The sequence below is a fragment of the Schistocerca nitens genome, chromosome 4, assembly GCF_023898315.1.
Source record: "Schistocerca nitens isolate TAMUIC-IGC-003100 chromosome 4, iqSchNite1.1, whole genome shotgun sequence".
Classification (NCBI taxonomy): Eukaryota; Metazoa; Arthropoda; class Insecta; order Orthoptera; family Acrididae; genus Schistocerca; species Schistocerca nitens.
The window spans coordinates 742,602,298-742,612,479 of NC_064617.1; the positions used below are offsets into that span (position 1 = coordinate 742,602,298).

Genomic DNA, 10,182 nt, shown 5'->3' on the forward strand with positions numbered 1-10,182 from the left:
ACATGCCACTGTCGCACGGATTGCCAAGTACGCCCAGCTTATGGAGACCTAGATCGTATTTAACATTACAACGAATACTTTTTATCTGAGACGGAACTCTTGAAGCTTTTCCGATCTATGTGGTCACACCACAAACTTGTCATTCACGTACTGATATAAACACGTTGGTTTCAGTTTGGCTGCTTCTGGAGTCTTTGCTTCAAAAATTTTTGTGAAAAGTTCGCCATGATAGGCCGTAACGGACTACCCATCGTCACGCCATCAGTTTGTTCCTAAAATTTTCCGTATTACAGAAAATATGTAGAGGTCAGAAGGTGTCTAAAAATTTATGTCATACAATCGACCAAGTTTTCCGTAATTAGCTCCCAGGAATCAGGAAGTGGGACTGCTTTAAAGACGGAGACAGTATCAAAACAGACCACAATATCTGTATCCCGGAGCCACAACTGACTGAAGTGGTGTACGAAGTAAGCGGAGTTGTGAATGTTGTGTTTGCACTGCTCATATACTGCTCGTATATTCAGCGAGCATCTAGGTACAGAGGCTTCATAAATGTTTACCCTGATAACAAAACAATGTAACTCTTTACTGAATATAGTAGATGAAACATTTGCCTCTACTTACTAATTTTTGAACCTTGGGTACACATTTAAAACAAGTAATACACTTCAATGCCAACGGCCTTGCCGCAGTTGTAACACCGGTTCCCGTCAGATCGCCGAAGTTAAGCGCTGTCGGGCTGGGCAAGCACTTGGATGGATGGCCGTCCGGTCTGCCGAGCGCTGTTGGCAAGCGGGGTGCACTCAGCCCTTGTGAGGCAAACTGAGGAGCTACTTGATTGAGAAGTAGCGGCTCCGGTCTCGGAAACTGACATACGGCCGGGAAAGCGGTGTGCTGACCACATGCCCCTCCATGTCAGCATCCATTGACGCCTGTGGGCTTAGGATGACACGGCGGCCAGTCGGTACCTTTGGTCCTTCATGGCCTGTGCGGGAGGAATACACTTCAATGTTTAAATCACTTCAACTTTTGCACCCTTGGTAACACGCAAAATATCAAGCCGGTATTCAGCCTCTTGCCCCATTCTACAACATTTCTGGTGTGGCTGTGCCAATGTGACACCAGGAACTACCGTTTTGTACACAATATCTTTCAAACACCCCCAAAGAAACAAACCTAAGGGGATAATGTCAGGCGATTTAGGTGATTCCGGGAGCCATGGAATTAGGCCGTAGCTGCCAATCCACCTGTGGGGGAAGGTCTCATTAAGAAAATCGCGGGTTTAGAGAGCCCAATGAGGGGGAATGCCATCTTGCCGAAAGCCTGCGGCTGGGGAACGGCATAATTTACCAACATATCTGGGTAAACATATCCATTCACATTATTTCCAAGGAAGAATAAAGGGCGATCCACTCGATTACACATTAACCCCACATTGACCTTTGGACTGTTCCGAATGTGTTCTCGTACGACATGAGGATTTTCTAATTCCCATATCCAGGCTCTACGGAGGTTAACGGAGCCACAAACATGAAATGTAGCTTCATCGAAAAAACATGCACGCTTCAAGAAATCATTGCTCTCACGCAAACGGTTCAGCATATCCCCTGAAAATTGTTAACGTTTTGGGTGACCATACAGTTGTAATGCATGAGCAATTCGGTCGTTGTACGCATACAGTATAAGACGTTTGCAAACCACATTTTGCACTGTACGCTTTAGCAGCGGAAGCTCCTGCAGTGAACGTTATTCAGGAGATGGATTACCTTCTTATTGTAGTCCACAAGTGACATTACGACCGTAACGTTGTTCTGTCGGCTGTCAGAACTACAGTTTTCTTGTCCTTTCCTACCTGCTCGTAGATGGATATATTGGATCTTAGTATTCACGCCTTGGTAATTCCTCTACAGCTGTTGTCTCGTGTGGGAGATACCACGGTGTCGAGTATAGACTTCTGATGAAAGGTAGCCTACATGTGCAAGGAAAAAGGATCCCAGACCAAGTGCGCCAAGGAAATCAGACAGCCGAAGCTAGTCGTGTGGTAGAATAAAGAAATTATCAAGATTCTCTGGTGGTCCTTTTTCTCATAGATTCAGTATTGTTTTCGTGATTCACCTTCACAGTCTCTGAATACTTGACACACTTAATTCTCGATTACCCGCTCGCCAACACGTCCCATCAAGACGCCATTGCTTCATCTCTGAAAGCACTCTGCGTTAGGTCTGCAATTTTTCGAAAGCAGCTTCATACTAATTGCTTCTCAAGGTAGTATTTCTTTCTGCACAATTCCCATAAGTTCCAGCCTGAATATTGCTTCAAAATACTTCTACTATCCCATGCACCTATCTTTCACAAACATTCCCCGATCAAACTCTGCTCGTCATTAACTTTCTCTCAGACGTCTTCTTGTTCATTATAAACATAAATGATTATTAAGACCTATCGGTCACAGTACTTCATCATAAAAAAATTACACGTTCAACGTGTTAATATCAGAGAAATGTACAACAGAAGTGAAGCATTTGCAAACAGGATTTCATACATTCAAATTTAAGCGCCTTGCATTTAGTATTAGTAAAAATCAGAAGTAAAACGTGAAATAACGCAATAGTGAAATACAAAATAATGACAAAAACGGAATTGCTGTATTATTCATACTTATTAGTTAAAATGAGCGAAAATCTTTGTTACAATGTGTATCCTATATCTCGACATAAAATCCACCAGCATTATTGTTTGGAAGTGATTTTACTATTTCGAAGCACAACCCATTCAGATGTTTGGTAACGAGAACTTCCCAAAAGTCACTTTACTCTTTACCCATTCTCTGACTTGCAAAAATTACAATCGAACTTCTAGAGTGAGGAACATGACTAAACGCTTCGAGACTGGCGAATGTTTTGCTGCGCTGTAGCACGTCTATCCACACGATAACTAACGGCAACCCATCTCTACAGCACTTTGTTGCCTGCTGAAATTGAGTGTAGTGTCGTCTTACCCTGAATCGAGATACTCAGAGGGTTGACACACAGGTATGCGGGTAACTAAGAGCCTGAAGAGTCTAGGAGACGGGATGTCCAATGGTACGGGCATATGAGACTGGCCGACAGCAGCATGTGCTCAAGAACTAGCGCATCCCGTCCTCAACTCTCAAACCAAAAATCAGTATCCGTCAAAAGCTAGAGATTTTACCCACATTTGACGACACAAGCAAACAGTGAACTATATAAAACGTAATACTCAGCCAACCAGTTGCACACAACACTTTACAAAACATATTAACCGGGTTTCGATAGTTCCAAGACTATCTTCATCAGAATGGTAAAATTTACCTAGAAAAATATATAATGCATAGATAATACACATAAAATAGTTAAATATGTGAAAATGCTCAACTGTAACTAGAAAACTGTACTTACATAAAATCACATAACAGAGTCTAAATTTCAGCAACAGTAATCTCGTCAAATGACATGTCTGTGTCCCATGATTCCAGAATAAAAATCATAATAAAAAAGACAGGCAGTTATCACAGAATAATAAAATGATGGTTGCAAGTGGCGTCACAAGTTAACTGTTGTAGCCGGCTAACACTGGAACTTATATAGCGCAAGAGGCATCAGACTAAATGACATGCAAGCCGACACTGCCATGAGATGGGCACGAGGATTAGTAGTGCCATCTAGTAACAAAACGGCAAACTTATAGACATCTGCGTCAAGAACAAAATTACATGGCTGTAGGTATACGTTAGTAACGTATAGTACCCAGATAAAGGCAATATGAAAGTTTGCAAAAATAGTAAATCAGCCTTTTTACAGGTAGTTTTAAATAATGTAAAATACTGACAATGACAGTTGGATAAGGTAAATCAGCATTCTCTACGCTGCTGTGAGGAAAATTCGAAAATCAGGCAGTTCTATGTAAGGGCTTGAAACCTTGAAAGAAGTTTTTATTATGGAACTGCAATTCTTCGTTAAGAATAAAACCGTCTTTAAGTTAGAGGTGTTTGAAAATTTCCAAGTATTGAAGGTTATCGAGTCTGAGGCCTTTTTTCACAAAGTGTAGGGTACTGACATCTTGCACTTCCTGTGATTAACAAGTGGGCGGCAAAGGAATTATTAATATTAGTACCACTTTTTCCTAGAAGATATTCTCTAAATATTACCGATATAGCTCTCCCTGATTGTTCTATGTAATAGGCCGGACAAGAGCCACAGACGATTTTATGAAGTCCTGATTTTCACAAATGAGACTGTGTTGAATCCAGATTGTGAATAAGATTATTTTTTAGAGAATTATTGGTGGAAAAAGCTACTTTACAATCATATTTGTTTTGCAGAAGATACTGTATTCTGTAAGAGACAGGTCCAAGAAATGGTATAGAAATAAAATTTTTCTTATTATTTCGATCATTAACGGAAACGCCCAGAGTGGTGATTCTGCTCTTCGTTTTATTGTTAAAAATGCTTCTTACTATGTTGGGTTCGTAGCCATGATTAACTGCAATAGTTTTGGTAAAATTTATTTCTGCTTCAAGATTTTCATCGCATAAGGCAGTAGAAATAGCTCTATGGACAGCTGAATGAAAGAACGCTATTTTATCTGACTACGAGTGTGTTGAAGTAAAAGGTACTATTTGATCAGTGCATATTTCTTTATGGAAGATATTGAAGGAAATTTTATCATCCGCTATTGTCAGAGTAAGGTGTAAGTAGTGTAACCGCAGAAATTCGTTTTCAAGCTCGCAGGTGAAAGCAATTTTTTTGTGAAGTTCGTTGAAAATTTTGAATAGATGATCAATCTATTTATTCGGTCAGCTCTAAATAATCAAAATATCGTCAACATACCTAGGATATGAAATGGTATCTAAGGCAGCAGCTCAAAATGTTTAGAAAATTTTTCTTCTAATAAATTTATAAAAATGTCTGCTAACGGGTTTCCCAACGCAAGACCATCACGTTCAGCTCTAAATAATCAAAATATCGTCAACATACCTAGAATATGAAATGGCTTCTAAGGCAGCAGCTCAAAATGTTTAGAAAATTTTTCTTCTAAGAAATTCATAAAAATGTCTGCTAACGGGTTTCCCAACGCAAGACCATCACGTTATTGATATAACTGTCCACTGAATTGGAAGTAATTATTTTTAACTACGATTTGAAGCAAACTGCTGAAATCAGAAATCTGTTCGTCAGAAATGTCTTTTCTGAAAAACCGTAAATTATTTTTCTACTATGTCCAGCGCTGTTTGACTGGAATATTCGTACAGAGATTTTTAAAGTCGAAAGAAATTAACATAGTATCTTCATCACAATATATGTCTTTAACTTTATTGACAAAGTTTTGACTGTTGGACGTAGAACAATTATTCTGGAAAAAGATACGGTTTCAATTTGTAATGCAGAAATCTGACTAGGTCATGGTAGGCACTATTCATACTCTTCGAAATGGAACGTAAAGGAGTCCCAATTTATGAATTTAGATTGTACATGTAACTTTGGAGATTGAGGGTGCATGTTAATTAACTGCCTTTTTTGGTAAGGTTTAAGTAAAATTTTAGAATTGTTAACCGCGGTTCTGATAACTTTTTGCGAAACAGGAATGCGATCCTTATGTAGTTCGAAAATATCGTTCTCCTCGAAAAACTTTAAGGTTTTCGTAACATATTCTTGCTTTTTAGCAAGTCAGTATTTTACTTAATTTAAAACTACCTGTAAAAAGGCTGATTTACTATTTTTGCAAACTTTCACACGGCCTTTATCTGGGTAATATACGTTACTAACGTTACTAACTACCTACAGCCATGTAATTTTGTTTTTGACGCAGATGTCTATAAGTTTGCCGTATTGCTACTAGATGGCACTACTAATCCCTTGTCCATCTCATGGAAGTGTCTGCTTGTATGCCATTTAGTCTGACGCCTCTTGGCGCTGTATAAGTGCCGGTCTTAGACGGCTACAGCAGTTAACTTGTGACGCCACTAGCGACCATGATTTTATCATTCTGTGACAACTGACAGTTATTTTTACTATGATTTTTATTCTTGAATCATGGGACACGAACATGTCATTTGAGGGAAGTTGTTGTTGTTGTGATGTTCAGTCCAGAGATTGGTTTGATGGAGCTCTCCATGCTACTATATCCTGTGCAAGCTTCTTCCTCTCCCAGTACCTACTGCAACCTACATCCTTCTGAATCTGTTTAGTGTATTCATCTCTTGGTCTCCCTCTACGATTTTTACCCTCTACACTGCTCTCCAATGCTAAATTGGTGATCCTTTGATACCTCAGAATATGCCCTACCAATCGATCCCTTCTTCTAGACTAGGTGTGCCACAAATTTCTCTTCTCTCCAATTCTATTCAATACCTCCTCGTTAGTTATGTGATCTACCCATCTGATCTTCAGAATTCTTCTGTAGCACCACATTTCGAAAGCTTCTATTCTCTTTTTGACCAAACTATTTATCGTCCACGTTTCACTTCCATACATGGTCACACTCCATACAAATACTTTCAGAAACGACTTCCTGACACTTAAATCTATACTCGATGTTAACAAATTTCTCTTCTTCAGGAACGCTTTCCTTGCCATTGCCAGTCTACATTTTATATCCTCTCTACTTCGACCATCATCAGTTATTTTCCTCCCCAAATAGCAAAACTCCTTTACTACTTTAAGCGTCTCATTTCCTAATCTAATTCCCACAGCACCACCCGATTTAATTCGACTATATTCCATTAGCCTCGTTTTGCTTTTGTTGATGTTCATCTTATATCCTCCTTTCAAGACACTGCCCATTTCGTTCAACTGCTCTTCCAGGTCCTTTGCTGTCTCTGACAAATTAGAATGTCATCGGCAAACCTCAAAGTCTTTATTTCTTCTCCAAGGATATTAATTCCTACTCCGAAATTTTCTTTTGTTTCCTTTACTGCTTGCTCAATATACAGGCTGAATAATATCGGTGATGTGCTACAACCGTATCTCACTCCCTTCCCAACCACTGCTTAAATTTAAAAGTTATGTGATTTCATGTAAGTATATTTTTCTGGTTTTAGTTGAGAATTTTCACATATGTACGAGGACTGGAACTTTAATAGTGGCAACTATTTATTTACAGCTCATGTAAAATAGATACGTGTTTCAAAATTTTACTGGCCTTCAAAGTAGTAGCCAGCATTGTATATAAGCCGTTGCCAGCGATGTGGAAGTCGTAGGATACTCTTAGTAGTGCCAGTTGTGTTGACAGTTCGACTTCTATCTCTATGCTGTTCATTTTTGGAGCACAGCCTACGACTAGCCTAGAGACAGAAGGGATGAAACATTTTGCAGGGCCTGACCATCATTTTGCAGGACAATGCTGCAGCACGTACAGTGCAAGCTGCTACTGATTTGTTTGACTGATGGGGCTGCTAAGTGCTATACCACCTACTGCCCTCCCCTGACTTAAGCCCTCGTGAGTTCAACTCGATTTCTAAACTGAAGGAAACATTTCATGGCATCCGCTTCAGAACAGCTAATAGACCGCACCGCTAAAACTGTCAACACAGCCGGCACTGCTAAGAGTGTCCTACGACTTCCATATCGCTGGCAACCGGCTATACACAACGCTGGTGACTACTTGGAAGGTCAGTACAACTTTTAAACTCGTATCTATTTTGTACGAGCTGTAAATAATGAGTTGCCACTACTTAAGTTCCAACCCCCATAACTGTTTCTTTATATATTTTTCTAGGTAACTTTGACTGTTCTGATGAAGATAGTCCTAGAACTATCGAAACCTGGTTAATGTGTGTTTTTTTTTTTAAGTTGTGTGCAACCGGTTGTCTCACTATTACATTTTATATAATTGCATACATGGTAGCTGAGTGCACAGTTACAAAACGTTTAAAATGCGAAACAGTTAATGTTTTTTATAAAGATATCGTCGCGGAAACTTCAGCCGCACGTCCAGAATATTGGGTTGTAGTTTATGCTACACAATTTTCATTTACGTGCCTTACTAGCTGACAAATCCGGCATAGAGCAGATAACCAGTTTGCCAATTTTCTATCAGAAACGAATAGAAAAACTGAATTGTGTTCATAGTGAAGTATCGATAAAATTCGTTTTCCACTTATTCTTAAAAACATCTTTGAAAGAACGAAACAGTCGTACAAAGAAATATGCACAATATACACTCCTGGAAATGGAAAAAAGAACACATTGACACCGGTGTGTCACACCCACCATACTTGCTCCGGACACTGCGAGAGGGCTGTACAAGCAATGATCACACGCACGGCACAGCGGACACACCAGGACCCGCGGTATTGGCCGTCGAATGGCGCTAGCTGCGCAGCATTTGTGCACCGCCGCCGTCAGTGTCAGCCAGTTTGCCGTGGCATACGGAGCTCCATCGCAGTCTTTAACACTGGTAGCATGCCGCTACAGCGTGGACGTGAACCGTATGTGCAGTTGACGGACTTTGAGCGAGGGCATATAGTGGGCATGCGGGAGGCCGGGTGGACGTACCGCCGAATTGCTCAACACGTGGGGCGTGAGGTCTCCACAGTACATCGATGTTGTCGCCAGTGGTCGGCGGAAGGTGCACGTACCCGTCGACCTGGGACCGGACCGCAGCGACGCACGGATGCACGCCAAGACCGTAGGATCCTACGCAGTGCCGTAGGGGACCGCACCGCCACTTCCCAGCAAATTAGGGACACTGTTGCTCCTGGGGTATCGGCGAGGACCATTCGCAACCGTCTCCATGAAGCTGGGCTACGGTCCCGCACACCGTTAGGCCGTCTTCCGCTCACGCCCCAACATCGTGCAGCCCGCCTCCAGTGGTGTCGCGACAGGCGTGAATGGAGGGACGAATGGAGACGTGTCGTCTTCGGCGATGAGAGTCGCTTCTGCCTTGGTGCCAATGATGGTCGTATGCGTGTTTGGCGCCGTGCAGGTGAGCGCCACAATCAGGACTGCATACGACCGAGGCACACAGGGCCAACACCCGGCATCATGGTGTGGGGAGCGATCTCCTACACTGGCTGTACACCACTGGTGATCGTCGAGGGGACACTGAATAGTGCACGGTACATCCAAACCGTCATCGAACCCATCGTTCTACCATTCCTAGACCGGCAAGGGAACTTGCTGTTCCAACAGGACAATGCACGTCCGCATGTATCTCGTGCCACCCAACGTGCTCTAGAAGGTGTAAGTCAACTACCCTGGCCAGCAAGATCTCCGGATCTGTCCCCCATTGAGCATGTTTGGGACTGGATGAAGCGTCGTCTCACGCGGTCTGCACGTCCGGCACGAACGCTGGTCCAACTGAGGCGCCAGGTGGAAATGGCATGGCAAGCCGTTCCACAGGACTACATCCAGCATCTCTACGATCGTCTCCATGGGAGAATAGCAGCCTGCATTGCTGCGAAAGGTGGATATACACTGTACTAGTGCCGACATTGTGCATGCTCTGTTGCCTGTGTCTGTGTGCCTGTGGTTCTGTCAGTGTGATCATGTGATGTATCTGACCCCAGGAATGTGTCAATAAAGTTTCCCCTTTCTGGGACAATGAATTCACGGTGTTCTTATTTCAATTTCCAGGAGTGTACATATGTATAAGCACTGTATAGAAATTGAGATACATGATCCCAGAAAGTTTGTGCACTTTGGGGGCAGTTGCTTCGCGTTTTTACAATGCGACCGTGTGAGCATCACTATGCCAAAGGCTCTTCATAGCTCTACAGACGGATACTGTTTTCGCCTACAGCTATTCGCTCTTCGCAGTTGAAAGCTGTCAAAAGCGCTGCCACGTGTCAGGCATTTTCTTAATTTGATTCGACTGTGCGAGTGTGTTAGTAGTAAAGAAAGAATGTATTAAAATGTCATGCATTACGTGCCAATTTTTGACCCATTCCACTGTTTGACATATCCCTTGAACTATGTATCGTACTATGCTGTATTTTTTGTAAGTACATTCAGCGGCATAGGTGGATACTGCTGCGAAATACGTTGCGAATGGTGTTAGTAGCAAGGAAGTAATAAATTTGTACGTCACGCAACTCAGTATTTATGACGTCATATGTCCTGATCTATGTGTCATACAATGACATAATTTTTATAGGTAAATTCAGCGTCATATGAGGATACTGCCAGGAAAATGTGTTGAGAATACATCTAGTAGAGAAGA

General features: G+C 41.8%; 1 pseudogene; it reads left to right on the forward strand.

Moving 5' to 3' along the window:
- The first annotated feature begins 673 nt into the window (after window positions 1-673).
- LOC126253780 (5S ribosomal RNA) lies at window positions 674-791 on the forward strand (annotated as a pseudogene).
- Window positions 792-10,182: the final 9,391 nt, after the last annotated feature.